The sequence below is a fragment of the Rutidosis leptorrhynchoides genome, chromosome 1, assembly GCF_046630445.1.
Source record: "Rutidosis leptorrhynchoides isolate AG116_Rl617_1_P2 chromosome 1, CSIRO_AGI_Rlap_v1, whole genome shotgun sequence".
NCBI classification, from domain to species: Eukaryota; Viridiplantae; Streptophyta; class Magnoliopsida; order Asterales; family Asteraceae; genus Rutidosis; species Rutidosis leptorrhynchoides.
The window spans coordinates 381,970,294-381,985,866 of record NC_092333.1 but is presented as its reverse complement, the minus strand read 5'-3'; the positions used below and the strand labels follow the sequence as shown (position 1 = coordinate 381,985,866).

At 33.3% G+C, this 15,573-nt stretch overlaps 1 non-coding gene across 1 annotated transcript; it reads right to left on the bottom strand.

Moving 5' to 3' along the window:
- Positions 1 to 15,071: 15,071 nt before the first annotated feature.
- On the bottom strand, positions 15,072 to 15,178 carry LOC139887286 (small nucleolar RNA R71). The gene has a single exon (XR_011773124.1). It is a non-coding gene; the product is annotated as a small nucleolar RNA R71 (small nucleolar RNA).
- Positions 15,179 to 15,573: the final 395 nt, after the last annotated feature.

Genomic DNA, 15,573 nt, shown 5'->3' with positions numbered 1-15,573 from the left:
TCACCCCGGTGTAATAGAAGAAGTCAACGAGCTTCGCGATCGGGTAGTGGCTTTGGAGAATATGGTGCAAAGGTTACAAACACCAGCAGCAGCACCAGCAGCATAAACAGTACCACCATCAGCAACACCAACAGTACCATCACCACCACCACCAACAACATCCCCATCCCACACCGCAACATCACAATCTGTATCTCAAACATCAACGTCATACGCCCTGTAAATATACAGGAATATCAACAACAACAAACGATGAAGTATTAATTCATAAACTTCATTGAAGAGATATCTCTGCGGCAGTTATGTAATCTCAAAAATCTTAGAGATTATTTAATTCTGACCGTAAATCGGATGAGTGAACGGAGATGGTAGAGTAGAAACTTTGATCGAAAATGGTGTACGATTTACAAGCTAGATTTTTTTTTACCAACAGCATCAACAGGACCGTAGCATCATCAACACAGTCAGTGCCGTCAGTATCGTCAGAATCAACATCACCTGTAACATAACAAACTCTGTCAGTTCAAGAATCATTGTGGACATCCTTACGAATCAGCAATAAATATATTGTATCAACGAGTTATGAAATATTAACTCATTTCCAATCGAAAGATTTATATGTATATTTTATATGTATAAATTTTTAAACCATAATAAATCTTCCCGTACTAAGCTATTATGTGTGAATCTTAACTACTCAGTTAATTCATATTACAAATATGCAATGATGTACGTCCTTCGTCCGCAACTTAACCATCGTTAATTACAATCTCTGTCTCAATTCAATAAAAATCCAATTCATAATAAATCAAGTGTATTATTCGAATATATGTTTGATTTTACACTTTCATCATCGATGTACTCGAAACTTTTCAAATAACATCATTCGTACCTTGCGAAGTTCACAAGAATTTCACGAAAACCAACAAATAACAAGGTAATGATTCATAATTTCAATATTATTGAAGAAATACTTATGCAATTTATAAAGTTTTAGGGATTACTCAATTCTAGTTCCAACCATAAAACAAATGAGTTTAATTTAATATTAACTCATTAAATCTATATTACATCTAAAGAAAATATACACATATATTTTCATAAAGACTGTAATAAACTTCTTTTGTACAAAATATTAATTGTGAAATTTTTTTTAACGGGTAGGTAATACCCGAGAGATATATAAATTCACAATTAATATATTGCATTTTTCGAAACTGATTCAGCAATCATCAACTATACTCTCTACTTTCACAACAATATCCATTCTTTCATATAAATCAAAACAATCATACTCATTCAAATTCAATTACATATTCTGATTTTGAAATCGCATAATTCAATTCGAAATATAACCAGTATCATCACTCTTAGATTCCTATATCTTTCAAAGCTATACTTTGACTTCAAAACTGTGTTAGAACATCATATGTATTAACGATTACAATATGTGCTCAAACCCTTCGAAATTCCTGAAGACACTTCAACTAAGGAACAATTGAGATGATGATCCAACCACATGTTACCCACAGTTATACACCTGAAAAACTCTCAAAACCCAAGTCATAGTTCGACACGTATCCGTGTTAGACCCTTTGGCATTTACTAGCTAAAATAACTTTTCAATTCCGTTTCAAAATAGACAGTTTTGTCACAGCTCCAGCAAGTCAACTTCGACTTCTCAATCAAAACAGTCTTATTATAACCTCGATAGATACGTTGCCCTTTCGCCAACGTTACCGGGGAATCGTTTATATTCACCACATTAGCAATAAACTTACCAACAACTTCACTGATCTTTGACTTTCAAAAAAAAAAATCATTATAATTATCGAAACCCTATCATATACTCATTCGTACCTTATAAAAAGAATTGCCATACCAATTATTGAGAATCAGCAATCAGTATTTTGAAACCTCGCAGCATGTCTACATCAACAATTACATATACACACAACGTCTACCTCCAAGACTTACATTCTTTGAATGAGAAATTTCTGAAAAACACCCTAAACTGCGAACCAGTTCTCGAAATTTTGAAAAATGCTGATGAAGCAGCAAAAACTGTAAACGACCTTAACACTAAAAAGTTGGATGATAAAGGATAGTATATTGGCAAAGCTCATAAAAAGAGAAGCTTTGGGACTGGAAAACGGCAAAGTATGAAGGAGGCTGTGGACAAATCATAAAGGCTGAACCTTGCTTCAAAGAATCCAAATGATTCAGTACTTGCTGAAGTCATTAACGCATACCTTGCTCCTGACTCTAAACCGCTGTGGACAATATCCTTCATCATCCTCTGATATTAGACATTCTAAGATATCATCGTATCTTTCATTATAAATATCATCCATACTTCTGAAGATATTTTTATAATTATTCTTATATGAAATCATTTACCTCTTCGCGCTATCTGTATTATATCATAAAAGAAACTATTTTAGTTTCTAAATTCTGAAACATTCGAGTTTAAAATAGGAATATTCTTGAAGAAGTGTTGGGAGCTGAAGCATGAGTTAGTATAATATAATGACACTTGATCAACGTGATTATATTACAGTAATTCATGCTGAGTTTCTAAATGGAACATGATGATTCACAGATCATAACGTCATCATGTGCTATGTTACACGACTCTTGTATTCTCTTTGATCTCTAAATATCAAGAAAATATTTCTTGATGATTCGGCCTTTTCCGAGGTATTCTGGTAATTTGACAAGTCAAGATCGTGCCATTACAATTTCCTTCCTAGAACATTAACAATGTTCATTCCGAAATTTATATCTGCAAATTCTGGACCATTACAAGCGGTGCTTAATCGCAAGAAGAAGAAACGAAAGGACAAAGCTCCGAACTAGAAATGGGAGTATAAATCATAGCAAATAGAAGAGAGCATTAACTGTGGATGACAATGATTATAGAAGAAGCAAGGACTTTGAAATATAAGGGAAGATATAAAACCCAACAACAACCCAGAAATCACAAACCGTAAATATCAATGCATATAGCAATATAAAGACACGGGAGAACTAAAAACACTATAAAACCAAGAGTATAGTAGAAGTATATAGATTCTTCCGGAGGCAGATGAAAAAGAAGAGCGACAGATATGAAAGTGAGGAGTATATCAAGAATCAGCACTGGATGAAGCATATTGACAAATACTTTAAAATATGAGTTGAGAAGGTGTGAGTTGTAAGAAAACAAATGAGGTGGAATTATAGTGAAATATCCGACAGAGAAATCAAAATGGATTATCGCATTAATTCAAAGAGGATCATAATTTCCTTAATCGCCGAATAATCAAATCCAATATTTCTTTTCAGAGATCAATCGTGATGACGTCAAAAGATACGACGAATCACTATTATCTTATTTCATTCATTTACGATAACTTCACTCACACGCTTCGAGTAATCGAATTATTTTATCCATTCTTCATGAACATGATAAACTCTATAATCGTTATAATAACATTCTAATTGTTAGTCATGACGACCTCTATCAAATTTCGGGGACGAAATTTCTTTAACGGGTAGGTACTGTGACGACCCGGAAATTTCCGACCAAATTTAAACTTTAATCTTTATATTATTCCGACACGATAAGCAAAGTTTTTTAAGTTAAATCTCAAGAATTTTAAACTGTGTTCATACATTCATTATAACCTCGACCGAATTCCGACGATTCACGAACCGTTATATATAAATAGATATGTATATGTTTATATATATTATAACTTGAGAATATTAATAAAGTATTAAACGTATAATACTTTACACGAACGTATTTGTTTCAATATGATTTTCGACGAAATTAAAAAATATATATATTAAATGATTGAATTATCAGAAACATTGAATTATGATTACAAGTCTCTGTTGAGAGGTCCACTATGATTTGAGAAAATCTATTCCTCTTAACGATATTCAGAATAATTTGGTAAGCTATTTATAAATAAAAATAAAAAGTATCATTTACGAAAGTTAGACAAAAGTTAGTGGAGAATTGGTTTCCATAATATTCTATTAATCTATTTTCAAACGTACAAAGACATTTTCAGTTTAAAAAGAACTTTATTATTAAAACGTATATAACTTTTATAAATATCTAGAATCACTTTTGACAACTCATTACTTAACCAGTATAATAAATATAACGATATTTATATTTTATTTCATTAAATATATATAACAACTTAAATTAATATTATATATATTTATACGCGTATTATACATACATAGTTTTTATACTTTTACTATAATTTAACTTTACCTTTACTTTACTTTTACTTTACTTTAAATTTAATAATTCACTTTAATAATTCATACTTTAATAATTCACTTTAATAATTCATACTTTAATAATTCACTTTAATAATTCATACTTTAATAATTCACTTTAATAATTCATACTTTAATAATTCACTTTAATAATTCAAAAATCTATTATAAATAGAATTCAATAGGTTTCATTATTTCATAGAAACTTGAAAATATATTTCTCTAAACTCTCTCAATCGATATATATATATATATATATATATATATATATATATATATATATATATATATATATATATATATATATATATATATTGCTCTGTATTATTTCAAGATATTATTAGTATACATAAAATATTACGACGGAGTACTGTCCGAGTGATTTCGAAATAGTTTTTTTTGAATGAGTCGAAGCTAAGGAAATTATGGGTTATAGCTATGGAGGTGATGGGTATGGTTCATGGGTATGCTCGTGAGGTCAATCTAGTGTTTATCATCTCCGTTGCGTCTACGTACTTTCTTGCAATATTGAATCTCAATATTGATACATTCGTGAATCCGAGGCCAACCTTGCACTTGTTAAATGACGTTATACGTATTTTTACTACGAAATACAGTATTGTGAGTTTCATTTGCTCCCTTTTTAATTGCTTTTGAAATATATATTTTTGGGCTGAGAATACATGCGCTATTTTATAAATATTTTACGAAATAGGCACAAGTACTAAAACTAATTCTATGTGGGTTTAAACTAGAAATATACCCTTAGCTTGGTAACATTAAACTACTTGTCTATGTACGGTAGGCGCGAATTCTAAAGATAGATCTATTGGGCCTGACAAACCACATCCTGACTATGGGATGCTTTAGTACTTCGAGGTTATTTTAAACACACCTGATCTGGTGTACTTCAGAGGGTAAAACATGAACGTTAAGGCTTGTTACCAGGTGCCTACAACTTATAGAATACTTTTATACACTTGCGAGTGTACATATATTTATAAACGGAAATCTTGTGGTCTATTAATATATTGAAATGATTGTTATGATAAACCTATGAACTCACCAACCTTTTGGTTGACACTTTAAAGCATGTTTATTCTCAGGTATTAAAGAAATCTTCCGCTGTGTATTAGCTCATTTTAAGGATATTACTTGGAGTCATTCATGGCATATTTTGAAAGACGTTGCATTCGAGTTGGATGTATTATGAAATGGTGTGCATGCCGTCAACTTTCGTTGTAAAGAAAGTTTGTCTTTTAAAAACGAATGCAATGTTTGTAAAATGTATCATATAGAGGTCAAATACCTCGCGATGTAATCAACTATTGTGAATCGTTTATAATATATATGAACGGGTCCTTTTACCTTGGGTGCTATTGGAATTTGAAAATATCCGGAAAAACCGTTAAGAAAACAATAGTAACTATTTCCTGCTAATCTTTCCAACATTTGATCAATGAAAGGTAAGGGAAAGTGATCTTTTCTGGTGGCGTCATTTAATTTTCTATAATCAATACATACACGCCATCCTGTTACAGTCCTAGTAGGAATAAGCTAATTTTTCTCATTTGTAATGATAGTCATGCCACCCTTCTTAGGCACGCATTGAACTGGGCTTACCCATGGACTATCAGAAATTGGATAAATTAAACCTGCATCAAGCAGTTTAATAATTTCTTTCTTAACAACATTTTGCATATTAGGATTTAGTCTTATTTGGCGTTGCACATACGTTTTATGACCTTCTTCCATAAGGATTTTATGTGTGCAATATGAAGGACTTATTCCTTTAATATCATGAATCTTCCATGCAATAGCTGGTTTATGAGCTTTTAGCACAGAAATGAGTTGAGATTTTTCATTTTTAGTAAGAGAAGACGATATTATTACCGATAATTCAGATTCACCATGTAAATAAGCGTATTCCAAATGGTGTGGAAGTGGCTTTAACTCTAATGTCGGTGGTTCTTCTATCGATGATTTATATCGATATCTGTCTTCTTCTTTTAGCATTTGAATTTCTTCTATTGTTGGTTTATATCCATTAGCCATAAGTGTAGCTAACATTTCAGTTTCATCAATTGGTTCAGTTCCTTCTCCTAAAGAACATTCTCCTGTTCCTTGTAATTCTGGAAATTCTTCTAACAATTCTGCATGTGATTCTATAGTTTGAATATAATAGCATGTATCATCTGCAGATTGCGGTTGTTGCATTGCTCTATTAACTGAAAAGGTAACACTCTCGTCCTCTATACTTAAGGTTAGTTTCTTACCAAACACGTCTATCATTGCTTTAGCCGTGTTTAAAAATGGTCTTCTTAATATGAGAGGAACTTGAGAATCTTCTTCCATGTCCAGAACAACAAAATCTACTGGAAATACTAAAGTACCAACTTTAACTAGCATGTTCTCCATTATCCCTCTAGGATATTTTACTGATCTATCGGCTAGTTGTATGCTTATTCGTGTTGGTTTCAATTCTCCAAGGTCTAGTTTAGTGTATAGTGAATACGGCATTAAATTTATACTAGCACCTAAGTCTGCCAATGCTTCTTTTGAACTAAGACTACCCAGAAAACATGAAATTGTGAAACTTCCTGGATTAGATAGTTTTTCTGGTATCTTATTCAACAGCATTGCAGAACAATTAGCATTCATAGTAACAGCCGAGAGTTCTTCCATTTTATTTCTATTCGAGATTAGATCTTTCAGAAATTTAGCATATCTAGGCATTCCTGAAATCACATCAATGAAAGGAAGATTTACATTTATCTGTTTAAACATATCCAAGAATTTGGATTGCTCGGCTTCGAGTCTCTCTTTTCTCATTTTACTCGGGTAAGGAAGTGGTGGTTGGTATGGTTTAACATAAGGTTTTGCCTTAACTGTGTTATCTTCATTAACCTTTTCAACTACCGGTTCTTTTTCCTTATCTTGTTCAGGTTGTGGTTCTTGTGGAGTAGGAATAGCTTCATTAGAAATTACAGGTATTTCAGGTGGTCTAAGTGTAATACCACTTCTTGTGGTAATGGCTTTAGCTGTTTCATTCCGGGGGTTAGCATTTGTATCTCTAGGTAGACTTCCCGATTTTCTTTCACCTATTAACCTTGCTAGGTTACTTACTTCTTGTTCCAGATTTTGAATAGAAGCTTGTTGATTTCTAAATGCTTGAGTATTTTGTTCATTGGTTTGTTTCTGAGATGTGAAAAACTGCGTTTAAGATTCAACTAGCTTCGTCATCATATCTTCTAAATTTGGCTTTTTATCTTCGGTTTGTGGTGGTTTGTTTTGAAAATTAGGTCTTTGCTGATTGTAAGTATTATTGGGTACTTGTTGATTGCTAGGACCTTGTTGGTTATTGTATGGAACATTTCGATTATAATTCTGGTTTTGGTTGTAAATCGGTCTTGGCGGTTGATAATTATTCTGATAATTATTTCCAGGCCTTTGGTTTAGATATGAAACATTCTCTCTTTGTTCCATTGTTAGTTCAATACTGAGATAATCTTTTGTCAAATGTGGTCCTCTACACTGCTCACAACTAATTCGTATTGAGTGTATATCCTTAGTCATTTTTTCCATTCGTCTCTCAACAGCATCTATCTTTGCGGAAACGGAATCTAAGTCATGGTTAGAATCGGCTCTAGCTGCTTTAGATGATCTAACGATATCTTTTTCTTGGTGCCACTCATGTGAGTGGGAAGCAGTGTTATCAATAATCTTGTAAGCATCAGTTTCTGTTTTCTTCATAATAGAACCACCAGCTGCTATATCTATGTTTTTCCTTGTAGTGATGTCGCATCCTTGGTAGAATATTTGTACTATTTGACAAGTGTCTAAACCTTGTTGCGGACATCCTCTCAATAACTTACCAAATCTTGTCCATGCCTCATATAGAGTTTCATTTGGCTTCTGTGTGAACGTAACAATTTCTCCTTGAAGTCTTACGGCTTTAGATGCCGGAAAGAATTGTTTAAGAAATTTTTCAACTAAAACGTCCCATGTATCAATCGCCCCTCAGGTAACGATTCTAACCAATCTTTGGCTTCTCCCTTTAAAGTCCAGGGAAATAACATGAGATATATCTGTTCATCTTTAACTTCTCTTATTTTAAATAGAGTGCATATCCTATTAAAGGTACGAAGATGTTCATTTGGATCTTCCTTCGGCGCACCACTAAATTGGCATTGATTAGTTACCATGTGTAGAATTTGTCCTTTGATTTCATAATCTGGCGCATTAATATCTGGATGAGTAATTGCGTGACCTTGGCCAGTGCGTTTAGCTCTCATTCGGTCTTCCATACTTAAAGGTTCCAGATTTTCCATAATTGAATTTGTTAAATTTGAATCACTAGAGGAATCTGATTTAATGGTTCGTTCCTCAACAATCTCTGTTTGAATGATTGGTGGTTCCGGAGGAAAAATTAATGGTTCAGGATCTATGAATTGTCCTTGAATATTCTCCGGATTCTCAATTGTGAGGTCGGGTTCAAAAAATGGATTATCGGAAATTTGAATTGGAGTACTTGGTCGACTGGATGACGATTCTAAAGAAAAATCAACGGTGACAATATTTGCTAGATGTCTTGATCGAGTTACAGGTGGTGAACGTACAAAAGGTGGTGAACGTTTTGATCGGTGCATTCACTGAATATCCTATTAGTTTTTTAAAAAGGAAGAAAAATTATATAAGTTATCAAATTAATAGACTTTTCTGATTTTGCCCACATTTTGAATAGCCAAAAGATGCAGCAGAGGGGCAGGATTCGTTTGGTCTCAATATAATTGAGTACTGTTTGGCTCCAATAACCCGGTCCACGTACAAATCCAACTATTACTACGAACCAGAAAATTTTGATGTCTATCAATTTAACCGCTTAAAATAATTTTTCGTTTGAAATTTAAAGAAATATTAGATAAGAAATAGAGAAAATTCTAAGTCCTAAAAACTAGAATGGCGAGAAATAAGAGAGAAAAAGAGCGCGTCGAAAAATGTCGAAAAATAAAAATAAGAAAGTAGCGTGTTGAAACTTAAAAAGGAACTAAAAACTAAGAATTTGCGTCTAAAAATATTAATTCTTAATAGAAAAACTATATCCCAAATGGCAATATCTTAAAAAGGTACTAAAAAATGGCGTCGTAAAATTCTAAAGCACCTAAATCTTAGTCTAAAGAAAAAGCACTTAAGGGATTTTACGGCAAAGCCTAAAAATCTAGAAATAAAAATAACTATGGGAAATACTATGATTTAAAACTAAATATAAGAAAAAAATACAAAAATTACGCTAAAACAATTAAAAAGGGACAAAATATAAAAATATACTAAAAGTTGTAAAAAGTACAATTTTTATAAAAATATTATTTTTATATTATTTATTTAATAAAACTATTAATTTTATAAATTAATTAAACTAATTATAACTTAATAATACAAATTAAATAAATAACTAAATTAACTAATTAAATAATCTAAATCTAATTAGGGTTTAAATTAAATTATAATAATAATAATTACCCAGTAATGATTACAGAATTAGGGTTGTTTGTGTGGCCTGTCAGAAGACCTCCGCGAGTGCGGATAGTCCCAGTAGAAAACCTCCCCGAGTCGCGGAGGGTTCAATTTCAGCTCAAAAGGGGTCGATTTTTATTCTTTTTATTTTTATTTTTTTTCTGTTTTATCAAATATATATAAAATATAAATATAACTAAATATTTTTATAAAACAATAAAATACTTATTTTTAAACTCAAAAGTAAAAATACTTTTTTTTCTTTTAAACTTTATATATTTTTTTAACAAACTCTTTTTGTATTTTTATATTTTTATATTTAAAAAAAAACTTTTATTTTTATACGAAGGACTTAATAAAAACTTTTATATTTTTTTTATATCATTAGCGTTGCGCTTTCGGCGTTTAAGTTCCCCGGCGGCGGCGCCAAAAATACTTGGTGTGCGTAGAGGCGTATATGAAATAGCTTTATTTTTACTAGGAAATACTATTAAATACGATACAATTTTACACAAGATATTTATTTATTTATTTATAGAATGGATATACCAAAACCTTGCTACAACACTTATAGGCAGTGTACCTAATCGTACGGTAGTGTAGTTTTTAGTAAGTCCGGTTCGTTCCACATGGAATCTTTTAAACAAAGCTTAACGCTATATTAGTTTTAAATTTATAAAAATACAAATATATATATAAGTAATAATATTATTATAAAAGGGGGTTTTTACCGTTTAATGACCGGTTTGTCGATTTTTAAACTTTAGTCGCAGTTAAAACCTAATGTAAAATATTAAAAATAAATAAAAGACTTAATTTAAAGCGTAAAGTAAATAACGATAAAGAAATTGCGATAAATAAAATTGAGATAAAATAAACTTGCAATAATTAAAAAGTACGAAAATTAAAAGTGCAATTAAATACAATGACAATAAATAAAAGTGCGAAAATTAAAAATGCAATTAAATATGAAAATAAAGGAATTATGCTTATTTAAACTTCCGTAATCATGATGTTTGACGCGTTGATTTTAGTTTTATGCCCATGGGTTAATTGTCCTTTGTCCTGGATTATTTAATATGTCCGTCTAGTTTTTGTCCATAACAGTCCATCAGTCATAAATCTAAAGTGCGAGTATCCTCCTCAAATTATCCTTATACCCGAAGTCAAATATTCCAACTAATTGGGGACTTAAACTGTAACAAGGTTTTAATACTTTGTTTAATAATTACACCAGGTTATCGACTGCGTGTAACCCAAGGTTTTAATACTTTGTTATCAATTATGCCAAGTGTCCTTGTACATAATTTCACCCCTGTTTTAATAATTCTAGTGACTATTAATCCATTCCCGTGTCCAGTTAAATGAACGATTATTCGTACATATAAATATCCCGCCCATCGTGTCCGATCGAGTGTATATGGTTATTTATAGGTACGTCCAATTGTAAATCTTTATATTAAAATTAACAAACTATCATTTAGTTAAACAAATATAAAGCCCATTAATAGCCCATAGTCTAATATCCACAAGTGTCGTTCTTTTGTCCAAACCCCAATTATGGTACAAAGCCCAATTACCCAAATTTAAATATTTAGCCAAACATCATGATTACTTCGGTATTAAATAAGCATAATAATAACTTAGCTACGAGACATTAAATTAAAAAGGTTGAACATAACTTACAATGATTAAAAATAGCGTAGCGTTACACGGACAGAATTTCGACTTACACCCTTACAATATTCGCTAACATACCCTTATTATATGGATTTAAAATTAAAATTAAAATTAAAATTAAAATATATATATATATATATATATATATATATATATATATATATATATATATATATATATATATATATATATATATATATATATATATATATTACGTATGTGAATGAGAAAAAGATGTGTAAAAATCGGCCGAATGCTCGGCCTTTTATAGGCCCACGTTTACTGTTTGACCTCCGCGAGTGCGGTGGTTGTTGCCTTTATAAGCTCCGCGAGTGCGGAGCAGTGGAATCCAGCTCACACAAGCTTGGCTCCTAGCTTGCCGACGGTTTTATAATATAATATAATATATATATTAATTTTAAGAATTAATTATATATTATATTATATTCATGTGCATAGTTGACTTGTAATTTTTAGTCCGTTGCGTCGAGCGTTGAGAGTTGACTCTGGTCCCGGTTCCGGATTTTCGAACGTCTTTTCGTATAATTTAATATCTTGTACTTTGCATTTTGCGTCTTGTACTCTTGTAATTTTGAGACGTTTCTTATCAATAATTGGAACCACTTTGATTGTATTTTGTACTTTTTAGCTTTTTGGTTGTTTGCGTCTTCAATTCGTCGAATCTGTCTTTTGTCTTCACCTTTTATTATTTAAACGAATATCACTTGTAAATAGAACAATTGCAACTAAAAGCTTATCTTTCTTGAGGGATAATGCTATGAAATATATGTTCTTTTTTAGCATTATCAACCCACTTCGTAGGTTAGAATTGAAGAGCAAGTAATTACGAAGATGGTGCAAAAAGAATCAAGAGAATCGGAGCTAAAACGAAGATTTTAGAGCGAAAACGGCGGAAGACAAGAAATCAAGTTACAATCCAGCAGATCAGCAAGCCAAACGGCCTACCAAACAGATTTCCTGGCTTGCAAACGGCCTTCCATACATCCAAGTTAAACCACCCCAGTAAAAGGCCTGGCTTTCCAAATGGCCCCTGCAAACGGCCTGCCAAACGTCCTGCTAGCCGTTTGCAGGCAAATTTCAAGCTTATTTAAAGGGTCTTTATCATTCATTCCAACACACACTTCAATTCACTTCTTTCTCTCTCTTGTACAATATAAGTCATACTTTCAAGGTCTTCGACTCCGTGTGGGAAACCTAGTACCCGCAGAAGAACGTCGAAGATTGTATTAGGAGCGGTCTGGAGTTTGAAGTTGTCATTTTTGTATTCGGAACTCGTTTAATCTACTGGTACTTCTATCATTTATATTTATATAATGTCTTCTATCATTATGTTCTGTGATGTTGCCATGATTAGCGAGTAGTTATCTTTAGTGTATGCTATGATGTAACCAGTTATAATGCCGAAATAATGTTATGGTTTGTGTATGTTGTCAAAATGATTTTCGATTACGCTTTAAACTCAATCGCTTTTTCAAATAATAGAACGTTGTTATTGGCTGTGTTATTGGGAAGTCGCGACCCCCGATTCAGAGTACACTATCTGTGTCACCCCTTGGTAAGAGAAGTCTATCGGATACAACATAAGATCGACTGAGGCACACCAGTTGTAGTAAGTCTATCAAGCTTTGGATTCTGACTGAGGACTCTTTCGTAGTGAAACATCTGACTAGACCCTTAGTACATTGTCGGTCCCAGACCATGCTAGTGTAGTCACCAAGCATATAAACTTCGTACGTGCATGCTGAAGCACAGCGGTTGTTGTAAGCTGTACCTCTGCTAAGTAAGGCCATGGAACCCGGTCTGTGTTGATTAGTACACTGCACCATAATGCGGTCTCAAGCATTGCACCCCACTTGAGGGATTCTTAGTTAATTAAGGAACTGTTTGTTTATACACATAAAGGATTGGACCGTTAGGATAACCGAACGTGTTCATGGAAGTCAATCTGACTTGGCCATGGTATTCTTTATGGTTGAACTCTTTTTAAGGGCCTAACTATCTTTTAAAACCAATCATTAATGAAAGCATTGAAACACATCATGTCTCTCGGATATGGTAAACCCTGTACTCTATTATGCTTAAGAAAGGTTAGACCTTTGTGGAATGTTAATACGTCACCCAACCGAGTCGCTCAATTGGATGAGTTGTCTGAATGTGTATGCCTTTAGTCAGACTGCACGGGCGTCGGGGGTAAGGGGCGTTGATGTCTATTCAAAATCTTCAAGTCTATCGCATTACCCAGTGACATGTCTTACGATAGGGGCGTTTAGTACTAGTGTAATGAATACAAGGCCTCTACATATTGATGAGCCAGCATTCCATAATCTCGGCAGAATAACTGATGAAGTCATAGTATGCACTTGTTTTAACCTTGTCTGAATTACGAATTTTATTGCATTTACTTTATCTGTCTTATAAACTAGAAAAACCCAAAATTAGGTAACCACTACTCCTTCATAACTATCTTAAGCTTTAAATATAGGTTCGATTCTACTGATATCTTAAAAATACGACTCTAGGTCATACTTTCCTTACTCATAATATGGAGTAGTACGATTTAGGCCCCGCTAAATATAAATTTAAAACAGTACCCCTCCTTTGGTGGCTGATTCTCACGTGTTGCGACCTAATGACACCGCACAAATAAAATCGTCCATTTCGGCCATATCAAGGGGGAGTATAAGTTTTTGCCGCCACTGGAGGGGAACTGGTATCAGATAATACTACTCTCTATCAAACTCATTCATAAGCATTTAGTGGTGTCTAAGAAAGACAATTATACACGGACTTGGTTGTTGGATTTTCCAAACAGTCTCCAATTATATTAAGACCAAAAGGATCCTGCCTCTCCGTAGTTGGCCTGCCCACTTGGTTTGTTGAATAGTTCGTGTGAAGCTCTGTTATCGAAATACCAGGGAATCAGTAGCAAGAACCAAAAATATATTCAACCTTAGGATAGTTAGCTTATCTTAGACTAAATTAGATTACTTTAAATTAGATTACCTTAGATTAAGATTACCTTAGATTGCATTAGAATTATCTTAGAAATTTAGTTCATCAGCTTAAAATTAAAAACAAAAAGGCATACCCAGTGTATGACCCAAACCCGATCTAGACCAGGGCCGTTGTTATTCCTACCTGATCCAGACGCAATAATCTCTAAAGCACGCAAGGAAGCATGAATTAGAAATCAAATGGCGTTACGCGTTACTTTAGCAGAAAACACCAAACCCTCGACTGAAGGTCGAGGAGGACCAATCAGATTTTGAGAGATTTAAGGAAACTCGTTCGAGTTAAAACATCACATCATCCAGCTTATCTAAAATAGCTGCCAGTTTCATGGATTACATAATGACGATCCTAATTCTCACCTTGATAAATTCATATCTCTTTCGAACTCTTACAAACAGCCAGGGATCGGACAGGATATAGTCCGGCTATACTTGTTTTCCTATTCTCTCACTCATCATGCACAAACATGGTTCGAAGGACTGGAAAAGGATTCCATTACGTCATGGACGGAGATGGCTACTAAATTCCTAACCAAATATTTCCCTCCTTCTAAACAAACCAAACTAAAGAATGACATCATTAATTTTGAACAAAGTTATGATGAATCTCTTTACACTGCATGGGAGCGATTCAAAACCCTGCTGAAGAAATGCCCTAATCACCAGCTAGAATGGTCAGCTCAAATCTGTACCTTCTGCAATGGTCTTACGGTAAATCATAGGACGACGATCGATGCAGCAGCTCAAGGAAATATGATGAACCAAACCGCAGACGAAGCATGGGAATTGCTCGAGAACATGACAATGCATCATCATGACTGGAACAGTAGTGAAACAACTTCATCATCTGCCCCAGTCTCTGCACTTAACAATCATACGGAGGCCATTAAATCCCTCACGGATAAGATGGAATCTCTCGCTAAACAACTCGGAGAATTGAAGATGCAGCCGCAGCAGGTCAACCAGGCTTAGGCGTGTGTTAATTGTACCAACCCGCAGCCCACCGAAGAATATCAAGTTGAGTACGAAAACCCTGACGGTTCAGTCTGTTACGTTCAATATC